Source organism: Monopterus albus, unplaced genomic scaffold, assembly GCF_001952655.1.
Source record: "Monopterus albus unplaced genomic scaffold, M_albus_1.0 scaffold462.1, whole genome shotgun sequence".
Classification (NCBI taxonomy): domain Eukaryota; kingdom Metazoa; phylum Chordata; class Actinopteri; order Synbranchiformes; family Synbranchidae; genus Monopterus; species Monopterus albus.
Window position 1 is genome coordinate 34,804 of NW_018128342.1, and position 15,570 is coordinate 50,373.

Genomic DNA, 15,570 nt, shown 5'->3' on the forward strand with positions numbered 1-15,570 from the left:
TGTCTGAATTGTCTTGAATTGAAGACTTGAATTATTAAGTGATGACCAAAGCAGCTGCGGCCAAACAACTGGTTGACAAATTGCTTCAGCTCGAGTTAGTTAATTTACATATTCATATTTCCTCATGCACATTGATGCAATATCACTACTGTTAACAGGATCATTTCAGAAACACAAGATGTTACCAAACCAATGCACACAACCAGAGAGAGGCTAAAGAATCCTCCTACCTGCTCAGAGCTGTGATGAGCTTCTCTCTGTCGGTTTCTGTCTGACTCAGTGAAGCTCAGTGACTGACCGACAGAACCGGAGGGAGGGGGTGGACAGAGAGAGACAGAGAGAAGAAAGAAAGAATAAAAGAAAGAAAGAAAGAAAACGAGGGGAGGGGAGCAGTAACATTTTCCTCATACTTGAAGAATTTTTCCTCCCTCTCTCTCCTCCTCCTCCCCTCTTTCTCTCTGATGTAATCCTGGCTTCACAGGTCCTTCTTGGGCGGGGGTGTGCGATGGAAAACATCTGAACTTTTAGAGGAGTTTAAAGGAGCACAGTGGCCTAATGTGCGTCCCCTGCTCCACCACCTGAGAATCGGCCTTTGATGCTGTGCTGACAAACCTGCTGTGCCAGTCACCGTGAGCACAGCAGCTCCAGGATCGGACACCTGTGAGACGATGCACAGCTCAGCTCAGCTCAGCTCAGCTCAGACACAGGATGCGTATATTGTTGCAGAAGTGCAGGGCATTTTTTCCATCAGCTGATTCTCTACTTGCCTGTTGAATTCACAGATTCTGCTGGTTGGTTGCTTATAATACGTCTATCATCCATGGAAGTCAGTGGAAACTGAGCTTCTCTTGCTTCTTCAGTGGTTGACTCATTAAATTCTTCTTTACATGTAGAAGCTTTCTGGTAAAGGCCGTCCAGTTGACTGTGGGTGAATTAAAAAGGCCGAGCTGTCTATTGACCAATACCAGAGTCCAGAAGTCGAGGATGATCTGACCCAGGGTCAGGTGGTTTGGAAGGGTCACTCAGCGAATCAGGAGAAAGTGAGAATGATTACAGACATGGTTGTGAGCCATCTTCACCAGGTGCTTTCCACCAGGCTGCTATCAGGGTTGGAGTTCAGGCTGTCAAAGTGCTTCGTGCTCGCAGCCTTGTTTCATTCTTCTAATGCTTTTCCAACAAACAGAGATTACTCTGTCATGCAGTTTGCATAATTCCCTAAACCACGAACAAACAATACCTATTTAGTCTGAGAGACGTGTTTATGTAAAAAGAACACACTGCGTTGTGAAATATTTTTCTTTAACAAATGACTATCGTTTTTAAATCTCCATGGATGAATTCTTTATTTCATGGAAATAAACCTACAAAGGTTTTTGTAGCTTTAGGTTTCCAGCTGAAATTTTTATGAAGAACTCTGTCTGACCTCTGCTTCCTTCTGCTGTGGCTCGGCAGCATCTTTTTAAATAAACAGACCGTGTCTGTCAGTGATGACTGGGGTCCACAAAACTACATGTAGACAACTGTTTATTTTACTGATGAAACTGTTTCGCAGGTTCATCTCTGCACTGTGAGATACAGACCACTCAGGGGCCAGAGGCCAAACACCTTTACTATCGAGTTTACTACTGGCCCTAAAACCTGCCCGACCCCATGCTGCTCCCCCAGGCTTCACCCTTAGTGGCACAGCTGGCCACACGCTGCACTCACCGTGGATATACGTCCCTTCATTCACAAAGCTTCGTAATGTATTCAGCTTTAACACTTTTGTAATTGATGATTGAAGGTGAAAAGTGATACTTGGGCAAAAGTCAGTGCTCATGCAGCACAGTCGTTGTACCGTTTCCTTGTATTAATTCTGTGTGAAGTATTTCAGCAAAACAGCAAATTACCAGTAAAACTAACTACTGTTTCAGTGTCAGCCCAGATGAGGCAGTTTTTACATCTTGTTTATTCCCATGTTGTTTGTATAAACCTATGCCAAATACATATATGAAAACCAAGGTTATGACAGTTTATGAATAAAAGATTATTTTATGTTTTTAAATCCAGTTTAAAGTGTTTATACTGAAAGTCTACATTTTTGTCTTTTAAAGTCCAAATGCCTCTCATTAGTGAAATATTAAGATTCAGCCCCTTAGAAAGTTTTCCAAAAGTTAAAACTGAAATTGAGGTTTTACTTGGAAGTTTCTTGCAAGGGCCCCTAATTTAATCTACAATAATGCCGGTAGTAATAATCTAAAAATCTACAGCATGAGAGCCTCACTTATGGACCGCATGGAGGACTGTTGTTGCCAGTAAGAGTAAACAACGGGCTTTCAAAACGCTCCAAATATAGAATAAACAGTTGCACATTGGTGGCTAATCAGGATCAGGTGTGTTGTTTTTCATTTGTGCCTTCAAACATTCGGTCAGATTCAGGCTGACTCACTGGCACGGTGACAGGACATTTGTCTTCAGGGTTATGAAACAGAAGTTATGAAACAGTTAGTCACACCACCGGTCGCCATGCCACCGAAAAACAAACACTACAATAGCTACTCACGACATGTCCACGAAAAGAACGGACCTCATGGCTGCAGGATGGCAGGTCTAGGGGGTGAGAGGGCCTCTGTGTGAGATGACTGGCACACAAACTGATCACAAAGGGACACAAAATTAATACAAAATTTAAAAAATAACCACACATGGAGAACTTAAACAACTACAAAGTGACACAAATCAACTACAAACAGACCAAGTGTCTACAGTGTGACACAGCAACTACAGAGATGCAAAGATGGAAAACATTTACAAGACACAGAATGACCACAAACACAAGTACAAAGACACAAAAAACAACCACCAAAAAATAACTACAAGTCTACACAATATAACAACAAAGGCGTACAGAACAACTACAGAGAGACAAAAAGGCCAAAAAGAAGCATAATAATCACATAGACAGAATGACTAAAAGACAAAAAGCAACTATAGACACAACTCGACTAGAGCGACAAAATGATTTACATTTCTCTGCCAACTAGCCCATTGTCTCATGACTCAGCGACTCTCAGACTGAATCCAGCGCCTGGAGAACCTGCCCAGGTGACTGGTTGTGCGCTCAGCACTGTCTTGTCACAAGGAAACACACAACACCATTATGCAGCAATTTTCTCTCTGGCTCTGTTTTTTCCTGTTCTTTTTAATTTCCTGTTTGCAGCTTCTTAGATTTCCAGAGCTGTTTGTTTCCAAGTCTGTTAAAGTCTGTTAAAGTCGAGCCGAGCACCCAGTTTCAGATGGAGGACGCTCACCTGTGGTGCATTGGAGTAAGTCAGAACCCGTTTTCTGATTATTACTTAGATTCACAAACATCCTTTTGGCCCCAAGGACATTCACTTGAGGATTTAACTTAGTAGCATTTGTTAGTCAGTGTTGTCATGCACTGAGTTACACTCGGTCAGTGTTACTCCTACAGCTTCTGTTCTTATCACACCTAAGTGTGAAGACTGTTGATTAAAAAGCATCTTCACCTCGCTGCCGTCAAACACCTGCACCTGTTGTTGTGGCTTTGCTGTTTTGTATTCATTCATGTCTGTGCCTCTGGTTTGTATGCTTCACTTAGCATCTAATAATGCGGCACAGTGTTGTTTTTTTATGGCTGATATTTTTATCGGCTGCTTTGAATGTGTTTTTAATTTGTGCCACATGCTTTTAATGAGAAACTGGTTTCTATTTAATAGTTCACCGCCTGCTTATTTTTGTTTTTAGGATGCCTTTGTAACATCTGTCCAGATGCAGAAGTGTTTATTAATGTGTATTGTCCCTATTAAATAAATAAAAATACCGTGCTTAATACATCATATTTTTCACAGCATGCTGCAGGTTTCTTTGCTTGTGATTTCTAGCATCCCGTGCATTTTGTTCGTAAACCATGTCAAGTTCAAGTCTAGGTTCCTCTGCTGCCTTAAACATGTGAACCCAAACCCACATCCAGCTGTTCTCATCTACGGCTCATGTAGAGCTGCCAGTCCACCTCAGCGGGGGCCTGAAGCGGGCTCATTCTTAATCAGGCTAGATCACTATGGTAACTGATGATGCACAGCCGACCTGCTCCGGGGCAACTTCACAGGACCAGAACCTGCCAACAGCCTGAGCGCTGACCAGTCAGATCACTAAAAAACAGAGCAACCACTCCTATAGGATCCTGACTGGGACAACAGAGTCTACATTAATGTGACAAATAACAAAAAGACACATTTATAGAACAGCTTCAGGCTTTCCATGGGTCACTGCAGTTTCTAACAAACTGGGGTAGACCACAGCCTCCAGGATGTTGAATGCTGGGGTTTAAATGCACAAATGTTACTTGATTCCCAACCACATTAACAACTGTTGATGTTTTTACATGGTTAGAAAACTCAATAAGTCCTGACATGGTCAGAAAATAAAAACTAGAAATTTAAAGTTGAGTTAACTTGAAATGAACTAGACCCATACATTTATGTTAAGCTAATGACAAAACATTAGTTGGCCCCATTAAATCTCTGCATGGTTTTACAGTTATACTACCACCTGCACCTTCTGTACAGTTTCTTTCTTTATAAATAAATGAATTTGTAACTTGCTAACAGCACCCCGGGCTCATGTGCTGCATCATTCTTCATGATTTGCACCTCCTGTTTTTTTTTTATTTGAATACATACATAATTTATATTTCGGGTTGTTTGGCTTTGACTCTGCATGGATGGTGTCTATTTCCTGATACCGGAGAGCTGGCGTTTCCCTGTGGCCTTGTCTGGTTCATACAGTAGAAAGTGAATCGTCTCAACTACTAACTTTAAGTGCCAAGCTCAAAAGCCATTAGTCAGCCTCTGCAGACTCATCGACAGGACTTTTATGGTCCCTGAGGGAAATGACTGAAATGCCTTAGAAACCAAGAACACGTGCAGGCTAACGTGAAGGCTAATTGTTCCATGTGTGTTGTGATCAGGCCATGGTGAGTCAGAGGGAGAGTAACACAGAGCGACAGCTTGGCCACAGAGTAACAGGAGCATGGATATAATAAATCCTGAAGTGGTAACTGATGGTTCTGTCAGTAACTCTGACAGACTGACTTAGTGAGTGTGTGACCAGGAACAGCCTTTTCCAAACAGGCTCATTGGTTTGTTTCACTCAGATTTTGACCCAGAACTTTAGAAAACCTTACACAGAGTCCATGCAGAGGAAACAGGAGGCATGTCAGGAACCTGATGAACCCAGACAGGTCATCCCATCAAACCGTCTCAAGTCCAGAGGGAGAGGGCAAAAGGCAAAGAGCAAAGACTCCAGTCCAAAACGAGAAAGCCTTTAGGAAAACAAAATCATACAGGCAGACACAAGGAGAGCTGATTGTGGGTTGGTCAGCAGGTGCACAGGAGAGCAGAGGCAACAGAGGGAAAGTCCGATGACATCTGGAGGCTAGATGAGGAACAGCAATTCATGGAAAAGTACAGAAAACACCAGGGCCCTGAGGAGGTGAGGACGTGGTGAAAGCTGGAGGGGAAAATGATCCGAAATGAACTGGACCGGCACCGGGACAGATTCATTTACACCGGACGTCAACTGGTTCTTCCACACTGGGAGTTCACACCGTGTGCTAACACATTTTGACAAGCAAAGTGAGTTCATATAAAGAAGACACTGCCAGTGTTGGCCACGCTCTTGGTGAGTTTAACTTTCCTGTCACTAAAGCAGCTTCTGTGTTGACTTAATCGATCAGTGACCATCAGGAACCATTAAATTCTGAGTCAGGGGCATCAAATGACACACCCACATGTGTTACATTAGATTTTTTTAATTAGCTCCAAAGCAGAAAGTCTCCACCTTAAAGATACTGTCCACCAGGGCAGTGTGGTGAAAGGCAAGTCCAGGGAGTGAGGAGAGAAGTCTTTTCAATAGGAGCAGAGTCATAAAAAAGGTGAAGTCATTCTGACACCAGAGGAAACAGGCCATTAGCAGAGAGCGAGTTTATTATGGTAGCCAAGTCATTAAGGGAGGAAAAACCAAGAGGAGATAATTGTAAGAAATTGTTGTTGGAGAAGCAAGCAAAAGAGGAGGAGAGGGGAAAAGTCAAAGTGGAAAGTAACGGTTTGTGAAGTCTGTGTGTCTTGGCCAGCGCTGGGAAAGGTGCGGCACTCTCTGGCACCGAGGCCCACTTTGGTGAACGGGTGTCAGACCCCCCAGTTAAAGCCCTGACACGGTTCCAAACCCAAATTCAACCTTTGCTGAAATGGTGACATCACTGTTTTCTCCATCCACATGTCAGCAGACAGGCGTAGCTTAAAGCCCCTGCTGTACATTTACCACACTGGATGTGATTAATGAGTAGAAAACAGTGGGAATCTTTATTCTACTTGTGACAACAGAGTTTAAGGGTTATTTCGCTGCTTTTTCTGGTCACATCTGGGCCCAATTATCTCAAAATACCAAAAACTCTTTAAAACACAGTTTCAGATTTGTTGAACCCTCATTTTATTTAGTGTTGAGTTAGTGTTTCCGTTTCAGATTTAAGGTTCGAGCTGCTGCTGGCGCTAGATGAAAAGAGGATCGGTCACAGAATCAGGATTCATCCCTGGGGTCTGTGGATCAGCTGTTAAGTGGAAGAGACAAGAAATGCAACACAGGGGAATCTGGCACTGCAGACGAGCAGAACCTGGAACAAAAATGTGTAATCATGAAGACTCTTTGCTCATAATAACATAAGTACTGGGCTGTGTCTTTGCTGAGTGATTTGGCCAGTTGTCTTCTGGGAGCTGGACTGTTGTGTCATTCTTGGCCGATGCTCTCTGAACAGGTGCTGTTAGGTCAGTGTGAAGAGTGACAGTAGGAGGTGTCCTGTCCCCAGCTGAGTGACTGTGATATGACAGCAGAAAGATCCTTCTGTTGCCGTAACGACTGCAGTTTAACCTCTCATGGGGTTTCACATGAAAGTGAAAAGTCGCTTTGTGGCCTGTGGTTGACTGCGTGAGGTTTCGTTCCCCAACCTCAGGCCACACTCTGTTTCACTCCCTCATGCTAACCACCAGCGGTTAAATGACTCACCGCTTCCTCTCACGTTGACCACAGTGAGAGTCTGCAGCGGGCAGGAAACACTCCTCAGCTTCCTCTGTGTGTGTGAAAGAAGCTGAGAGACACAGTAACAGACAGGGAGCTGACGGGGTCCGTGGGGCACTGTCTGTGACCTCTGTTCCAAAACTGGAAGTCCACCCTTTCTCTAACAAGATGGCCTCTGTCTGCATGTAAACAAACAAAAAAATTACAGTATCACCTGGATTACAGTCATCTAACACATCTGTATTACGGCTCTGAGTGTCTGTGAGACGTTTGTTGAGACCAGGTGGAAGTACTCGCAGGTATTTGAGTCACAGTCGTCAGTTTTTACCCCTCTGTGTTTCACTGCAGCTCACTGACTGTGCAGTATTTGACCATGAAGTGAATCAAAGAGGTTTCAAACTTCAGGAAAATGGAAAATGGAATTAACAAGGGATTCTCATAATGTGCAGTGCAACACACACACAGCAGAGTGCACTGAGAATATTCTGTCCAAAATCCCGTTGTCTTCCTGGTATAACAAACAACAAGCCCACTTCATTGTTAACATCTGCTAGGATGCACACACATTCATGTGTGCATACTCTGGTGGTTACATACACACACACATAAATCTCTTTTTTGTGTGTGTGAGGGGCTCCTTGTTGTGTTCTTCACACTGCAGCTGCTGTAAAATGCAACAGTTCAGACTGAGAATCTGTGAGAGACCAGAGGATTCGGCTCGGCCCCCGCACTCCATATGACTCCAACACAAAGTGAATGCAGCAGCGTTACATCAGGAGGGGTCGGACTCTCAGTGGTTTGTGGAGCTGGTGCACAACAGGCCCGTCAGTACACCTGTGATCCATCCCCCCCCCTCCCACAGAAAGAGAAACTCACCACAGAGAAACAAAAAGCCCTGATCTGCTGTACCTGCCAAACATCTCTTACCTAATGTGTGTTCACTGACACCACGAGGGTCCCACTCAGAGGTTTTAAAAGGACACAAGACAACATCAGTAAACCAAACCTGCACAGCAAGGGCCCATGCAACCACACTTTTGTTTATGAGGAGGCCAATCCTGCACACAGATGGTGACGTGATGCTGTACACATGCAGCACAGGCTCATTATCTAAACCGTGTCAAAGTTATGCTCAGAAGGCAGCACATTACAAAACGCTGCCATGCTGTAAATAAGACGAAGGGCTCTCCAACATACTCCTTGTCATTTGGAATCAGTGTACAAGCCGTTAGCTCTTTTCTGGTTTGTCTTCAGATCCCACTGAAATGCTGAGAGAAGCAGCTGTGTGCTGCTCTGTAATGAACGGCACAACCACCGTCTTCATCTTTCTAGTCTCTTGTTAAGCCAAAGTATCCTGTCAGAAAACATTACTGTAGGTGTAGTGGTGCTTATACACAGATACAGCACATATACATCCCCACATCTGGGCAGGGAATGTTACCATATACCTACTGAGAAATAGTTGCAGATCAGTGCACGTCCCGCAGACAACAGGAAATCATGTTTCTTTGTTATGTAGTATAAAACCCAACATGAAGTCGTCTTCAGGACCGACAGCTGTTCATAATGCTAAGATTTAGGGCTTTGACTGAGATCGGGGCTGGGCCGTGGTTTGGGCTGGATTTAAACTCAGGCATGTCATTTTACCTTAAAACGCTGAAATGTGTCTCCAAAATAAATTCTGCTTTGAGAGCAACTTCCCTCCAATAAAAACTTCTACTCTATAACTGAAGCTTCAGCAAGAAACAAGTGTGTTGTAGGTGCAGTTTATGATCTCCTGTATTAAAAGGTTTCACAGCTTGTTTGTGCTGGATGTGACCATAACGGTGAGAAGCTCCAGGAAGGAGGTCGCCGTCATCCTGCTGTAAAACCACCGATGTGATGGTGACAGAGAGGAGCCCCACGTCAGCTCTGAGGCATGTGCACGTTAACATCTTTCCACAACAGACACAGCCAACACGCCCACTAAGACTAACACAGCAGACATGCACGTGGTCCAAGTCAAAGCTTGAATCCTACACATGCAGATGAACACACTGCGAGTGAGCTCGACTGTGATGCAGCCAACGTGCACTTGGTATGAGGCGGCACATACTGGCAACACCGAGAGTCGCTCTGACTGCGCTTTCTCTGACTCAGAGTTTCCACTGAAACACAACAAGCTTCAGGAGAGAGTCGGAGGGATTTTCTCACCTTGGCCCTGCAGACACATGTGTAGGTACAACACACACACACACACACACACACACACACACACACACGCAGCACAGATGGAGCAGGGCAACGTTCGGCTGCTCCACATTCAGGCCAGCATTAAAGGGCTCAACCAGTCAGTACTGGTGCTGCACCAGACAGTCTAATCAGTAAAGCTGTTACTGACTGATGCTTCTGTGGAGTGACTTTACAAATGTACTTAAAATGGATAAAATAACAGGTGACAATAGACAGAGGTGGCCATGCACCAGGTGGTGACATTCAGTGACATCTTCCCATCATGCTCTAGATTATTTTACACATATATAAAAAATAAAAATAAAAAAAAAACTCCTGCTCCGCCTCAGGGACAAACATTAAAACTGTATAGATCTGTTGCATTAGTCTGTGAAAAGCCTCCATGTTTCCTCTAGAGGTGAGCTAAGGTCTTTGGTAAGTAACAAAACAGCTGGGCTGAGCTTACCCTGTGTTTACATGCTCCTCTCTGCTCCCTCTGTGATGACTCTGGTCTCTGCTGAAGTCTGGCCTTGTGGAATATAAACACTTCTCATTTCAACATGATGCATAAACCTGTTATTTTCTAGCACAACACAACAACAGCTAAAGCTAACCCTTATTTGAAGAGTGTGAGTAACCTGTCGCTGCATCTTCTTATGTCTTTTACCTTTATTTAACCAGGTGAGCATCACTGAGAGCGAAGAAGAACACGATCACACACAAACAGCTTTACACATTCACATCTGGAATCACATCTGTGAGCAGCCACGGTTCTCATTAGCAGCAGGTGATTCATGGTCCTGATGTTTCGACATTCTCCCTCTGCCTCATCCGACTCGTTGTGAAACTCTTTGAGCAGTTTCGTCAGCGGTTATACCTTCCGCTGTGTTTCCTTTGTTTTGTAGGCTCGCCACCAAGCAGCCTGCGCCTCCTCTGGCTTGTCCGTCTCAGACAGTGATTGACTGACACTGGAAGAACATCAAGAAACCAGCCACCTATCACTCCCCAGAGACCGACGGTGGTAAACAGAGGGATGTGCAGCCCAGAGTTTACAAGGCAGATCAAAATTTCCACCTACCTTTGTTTTTTCGTTCTCTCTGAAGTACTCTTCACCCCCCCCCATCATACCTTCACCATCTGGGGCTCCTAAACCCACGCCTCATAAAAGGCTGAAGGACAGAAAGCTGGAGCAGCCAGAGGTGGAAAACTGACCTGTGAAACAGCAGGAGCAGGGAGATTTAAAACCGTGCTCGGTTTCATTCATGTGTTTGTGAATATGGAGCTGGAGCAGAAAAGTCTGACGAGTTTCCAACAGCGTTTATGACCTCGCACTTTTCCCACACGTCAGCCAAGACTCAGCCGAACATTTTATCTAAGGCGTTTAAATGAGATAAGCAGTTGCAGATTTTACACAGTAATAGGTGAGAAAAACATCTGAATTTCTTTGAAGGTCGTCTGTTATCAAAGTGCGGTTGCACACAAATAGCGGCCACAGTGCAGCTCTGGAAGGCCTCCGCCCTGTGGAGGCTTTGGTTGTTAGGGACTGTGCTTTTTGGTGGTTGTGACCTTGAGTATTAGGCTCAACGCAACATTAGAAGAACAGTTGTCAATGACCTTTTCACCTGAAACATCAGAAATAAGGCAGGTTATTTATCCTTCTGTGCATTAGTCTCGGTCCCTGTTTGCTTTTGTCCCGTCCTGTCTCTCACCTGTATCATGTTGTAAAGCTGAATGACAGCAGACCTATGAACATTACACTGATGCACTATAAACTTCATTTGTACATTTTAGATTCCTACATAAACATCAGCTGAACTTCAGTTGTAACACAGGATTAGTAAAGTGTCAACGGTTTTAAAAGTTATCCCTTATATTTCCTTACTTCTTATTAGAGTCAGCAGTATTGCACATTACCTGTCAGCACATCCTCTGTCGCTGAGGGGCTCCAGCCAAAATTCCACAGTCATAGGTCCAGAAGGAGCTGATTCTAAATCCAGAGACAAAACACAAATTTAAGTATGAATGGAAGAAGTGACAACATTTGGTCTTCAGGGGCAAAAAAAAAATCTGACCACAGTGAACAGACCAGAGGAAGTTGACAGCATGGGCGCCCCCGTCTCTCCCGGTGGAGCTGGCCAGACTCCAGCAACCGACGGGGGCAGCCTTTGGGAACAAGCTTCCTGTGGGTCGACACGACATGCTTGTGAAGTTACTCATGTGTCACCAAAACACAGGCTGTCGCTGGCACTCAGCGGCGTTTGACCTTCAGCATTTTTTGCCCATTTTGCAGTTTCACACACGTTTATTCTGAACACGGGTGTCAGAATGTTGTAAGGTAGAGAGCAGGACAAATAAAGAGGGGGCCAAATTTAGTTATCTGTAGCCTCTGAAAACTGAAAGAGGCCTCTGTAACAGCGAAGAGGAGGAAGAGGATTGTCCTCTGTAAAAGGCAAACTATTCATTCAGACACGGAGCTGCAGAATCTGGATTATGCAGGGAGTCGTGAAGAAGGGGAATCAGATAGTGGGAGACGCCGGACAAATGCAGCAACACAACATCACAGTCTCAAAAAGCTGCAAGACTTTTGTCTGACAGGTGCAGAGAAATCATAAAAAAGTCATAAAACAGATCTGCTCCTCTCAAAACACACAGGCTGCAAAACCTCCTGAGGAGGTTTACTGTTAACGTCCTCGATGTCTTAAAGTGACGTTCCCCCAGGTCGTCACCTGACGTAACGGGACGACGCACCAGCACAGGTCCCTGAGGTGGACCCTCTGCAGACCTCAGAACCGATGCTTATTTTTTTATGAATATGAGAAAATGTGAAATCGTCACATGTCTGTTGCCGAGCTTACACATTACACAATCTCGTGAAGTAACTGGTGCCGCTCACCGATAATTCCAAAATGAACAAGGGATTATTTTGGCTGAATATTTACAGATATTTTATGTCTTCCAGCTGCTGGATCCCAGTGAAGGTTGCTGTCAGAGTATTTCCATGTGAGATATTCACACAAAACCAAACAAGCAGTTTTCCATTACTTCTTGCAAACCAAAGACACAACTTTGCGTGACAAAAAGACCATGCTGAGTTGTGTTGAAATTTCTCTGTCAGAAATATGATCTGCGTCCATTTAGTGGCTTTAAAAGGTCTTCAAACCGAGAGCCTAAACATCTATAAACAAGTGAGTCACAAGTCGACATCACTGTCAGCAACACCCAGCAGCTGAGTGTGAGGCTGCTGATTGGAACCATGACCCAGGCAGCGTCAAGTACACTTGGAACATATTTACTGCGTCGGAGCAGTAACATCCAGGAAACGGCCACTGTGTTCAGACTGTGGAGCCCAATAAAGAAAATCATCAGGCTAACAGCTTTAAAATCATTACACATGGTGTTAAACTCACTGGTGCAAAACTGTCCCATTGCTAAGGAGCACGGAAAGGCCTTAAAAACCAACAAATCAAAACAAAACAGAAAGCGGGACTTCCTCCCTGAGCATTTTGTATCTGGATTTCAGAGCAGGTGTCGCAGTGGCTTTAAGGTGCGGACATCAGCCCATCACGTGACTTCGACTCAGCAGGTCGTCCTCTGTTTTGCAGCTCCTGGCACCGGAGACCCGCAGGTCTTGAAAACTCTTAAAAAGCACGAATTCAGTTTCCTCAAAAAGTCCTTAGAAGGTATTAAGAATCAGATTTAACAGCTGTATATAAAAACACCTGCATAATGCTGATGAAGAAGAAACGTTCTGCTCATCGCTTTAACTCGCAGCAGCATCAAACATTAAGGCAGAAATGTAGAAAAAGAAGCAACATGAAAAGCAGAAATGAGAACTTTAAAAGATCCCACACAACAACACCGTGAGCCGAGTCTGAGGCTGGACCTCCTAAGTGGTTCCTGTTAGAGATCCAGATGTGAAACGCGTTGTGGTTTGTGGTCGTTAAAAACATGTGTTGGAGCGAGCCGGAGCAGCTCCAGATCAGCAGCTCCTGCAGTCACATCGCTAACGGGAGCTTGTTTTATTGTCTGGGGACCAAACAGCTGAAGTTAAGTGGTGCTGAGAGAAAGACAATCAGGTCGGACAGGACGTAGAAAGGATCCAAAAGCATCCTCCTCCTCCTCATCATCATCATCATCCTCAGTGCTGCTACACAACTGTGTTACAGAGATAAAATCACCTGCACACTGTCATCAGGCTCAGGGACTTGGATGCCTCTTCTCTGTGTGGTATCGTGTCGAATCCTTCTGGGAAACTTTCTCTTTTCAATCTGTCCACGTACAGATCAGAGGTCAGTGGTCAGGGGCATGCCACGTTTTCCCTCAGCAACCCATCACCAACAGAGAGAAACGGAATAAGGAGAACCAGGAGGACAAGAGAATCAACGAATCAGGACAGTTCTTGGCTGCAGAGTCCCTTGCTCCATACAGCTCATCACCTCGTCTAGGCTTGCACTGGAGTCAGCAGACACCCAGAGCAGTGGCACCGGCGGCTTCACAGTCGAGTCGACTGAAAACCCTTCAGGTCTTGCACAGAGGCCAAAGGCACGGGACAAAGTTTGGGGCTTTGACACCCTGGGAATGAAAATGTGCTGTGTCTACAGAAATGCCTGGTAAGGCCTCGATCTCCACTGACCAAGGGAGGACCTCTGGTGTCTGAGCCTTATTAGAAACTAGTTGGGGCATCGCATTTCCTCTGTTATTTATTCTGGTGCTGTCTTCTCAGCAGCTTCCTTACTGCTGCTAAGGACAGAAGCATCCACATGGAGGTCGGAGGGTGAATTCCCAGCAGCACCACTCAGAGCAGCCAAAACCACCTGACTCTTTAAATTAAGAAAACATAATGAACCCTGGAACAGGAAGCTCACAGTTTCTCTTTCTGTTGCTACCAAGTGACGCTCCCAAATTCAGGGGCTCCTTTCTCTTCCAGCACAAACAATTTTTTCTCGGGACGTTTTCATTTTGGCATTTAGTATGAAAACAGTGTAAATAGGGAGACCAGCTTTTCTCCACAGTGCCTGAATAACCCACACTGTCTGAGGTTACAGTCTCTCCCTCAGCTCACAGAATGTCCCCTCAGTAAGGAGCCAATTTTCATTTACACGCACACACACACCTCCCACCTGGAGCAAAGAGCATCCTGCTTAAAAACTTGAATTAATGCAGAGTGCAGGTACGTGCTTGAATACAGACCGGTGTATTTGCAGTAGAGCAGCCAATGGATCATGGTAAATGAAGGCTGGAGAAGAAAGTGAAAATGAAATCACGGAAAATACCATTACTTTTTCAAAATAAGTCACTCTGTGTTTCTGAGTAGCAGGTGGTTCAAACACATTTAAATCGTTTTTTTTTTTTTAGAAAATTTAATTTTTAGTCAAACAACTAAGCAACTAAAAAAATATAAGTTGGCAGAAATCTTCACAGATAACTGTAACTTATGCCAGTGTAATTTGCAGCTATGCCTCTGATAAAAAGCAGCAGGAGATTGAAGAGGATGTGCACAATGTCATGTCTGTGTGTGTGACTGAGAAGGCGTCACACAGGAGCCCTCCTGACATTAATGATGCATATTTCACTCACAGCTCTAAGAACCTGAACATCTGTCTGAGCCCCCCTCAGCCGGTGTGTTTCACCACATTCAGCAGACAGGCGAGCTCTGCAGCCAGCTTTCTCCCTGATTCCAAGTGGATTATGGAGCTTTAGTCAGGGAGGATCAGCTATATTGACCTCCTAAGGAAGTGGAAGTCCCTGAATGATATCAATATGTTTTCATGCCTGTGTTCACATTTCACTGAGCGCTAACACTGTGACTCTAATTCAAATCACACAGTATCTCTTCCTCCTTTAAACGCTCCAGTTAAGAGGCTTTGGTCTTTGCACTGCTGAAAGTCAGACCACATCCTCCAATTTCACTGGGGAGGAAATGTTGTTGGCAGCAGTGGGTTAAATTACAAAAACAGCTACTTAAGTGTTTAATCAATCACTTTCTCTCGTCTTTAATCATCAATCTTTACTCACGCGTTTTGCTGCAGTGTGTTGCTCCTCCAGCTGCACCAGGTGCCGCTGTCCTCCACCTGACTGCACCTGGCTCCTACCAGGTGCTCACTGCTGCCCCCGCAGGCTTCACCCTGAAGAACATCAAGACATGGAGTCACCCTTGAGCAGGAGAGCAGTAATGCAGCACCTGCTCCAGTGATTATGTTGATTTTAACTCTGCATTACAGTTTTATTTGATGTACTTAGATGATACCTACGTCATGCCTCTGTTGCTGTTCCTGTACTTTTACCTAC

At 44.7% G+C, this 15,570-nt stretch overlaps 1 protein-coding gene and 1 long non-coding RNA gene across 2 annotated transcripts in view; one reads left to right on the top strand and one right to left on the bottom strand.

Moving 5' to 3' along the window:
- LOC109952480 (tenascin-like) overlaps positions 1-420 on the bottom strand; it is a gene marked incomplete at its 3' end in the record, with an annotated part of 34,805 nt that extends 34,385 nt beyond the window's left edge. The window contains exon 1 of the mRNA XM_020587573.1: positions 231-420. The remainder of the gene's footprint in view (positions 1-230) is intronic.
- Positions 421-8,575: 8,155 nt separating this feature from the next.
- On the top strand, positions 8,576-10,258 carry LOC109952479 (uncharacterized). The gene is made up of 3 exons (XR_002273767.1): positions 8,576-9,285; positions 9,964-10,069; positions 10,188-10,258. It is a non-coding gene; the product is annotated as an uncharacterized LOC109952479 (long non-coding RNA).
- The last annotated feature ends 5,312 nt before the right edge of the window (positions 10,259-15,570 follow it).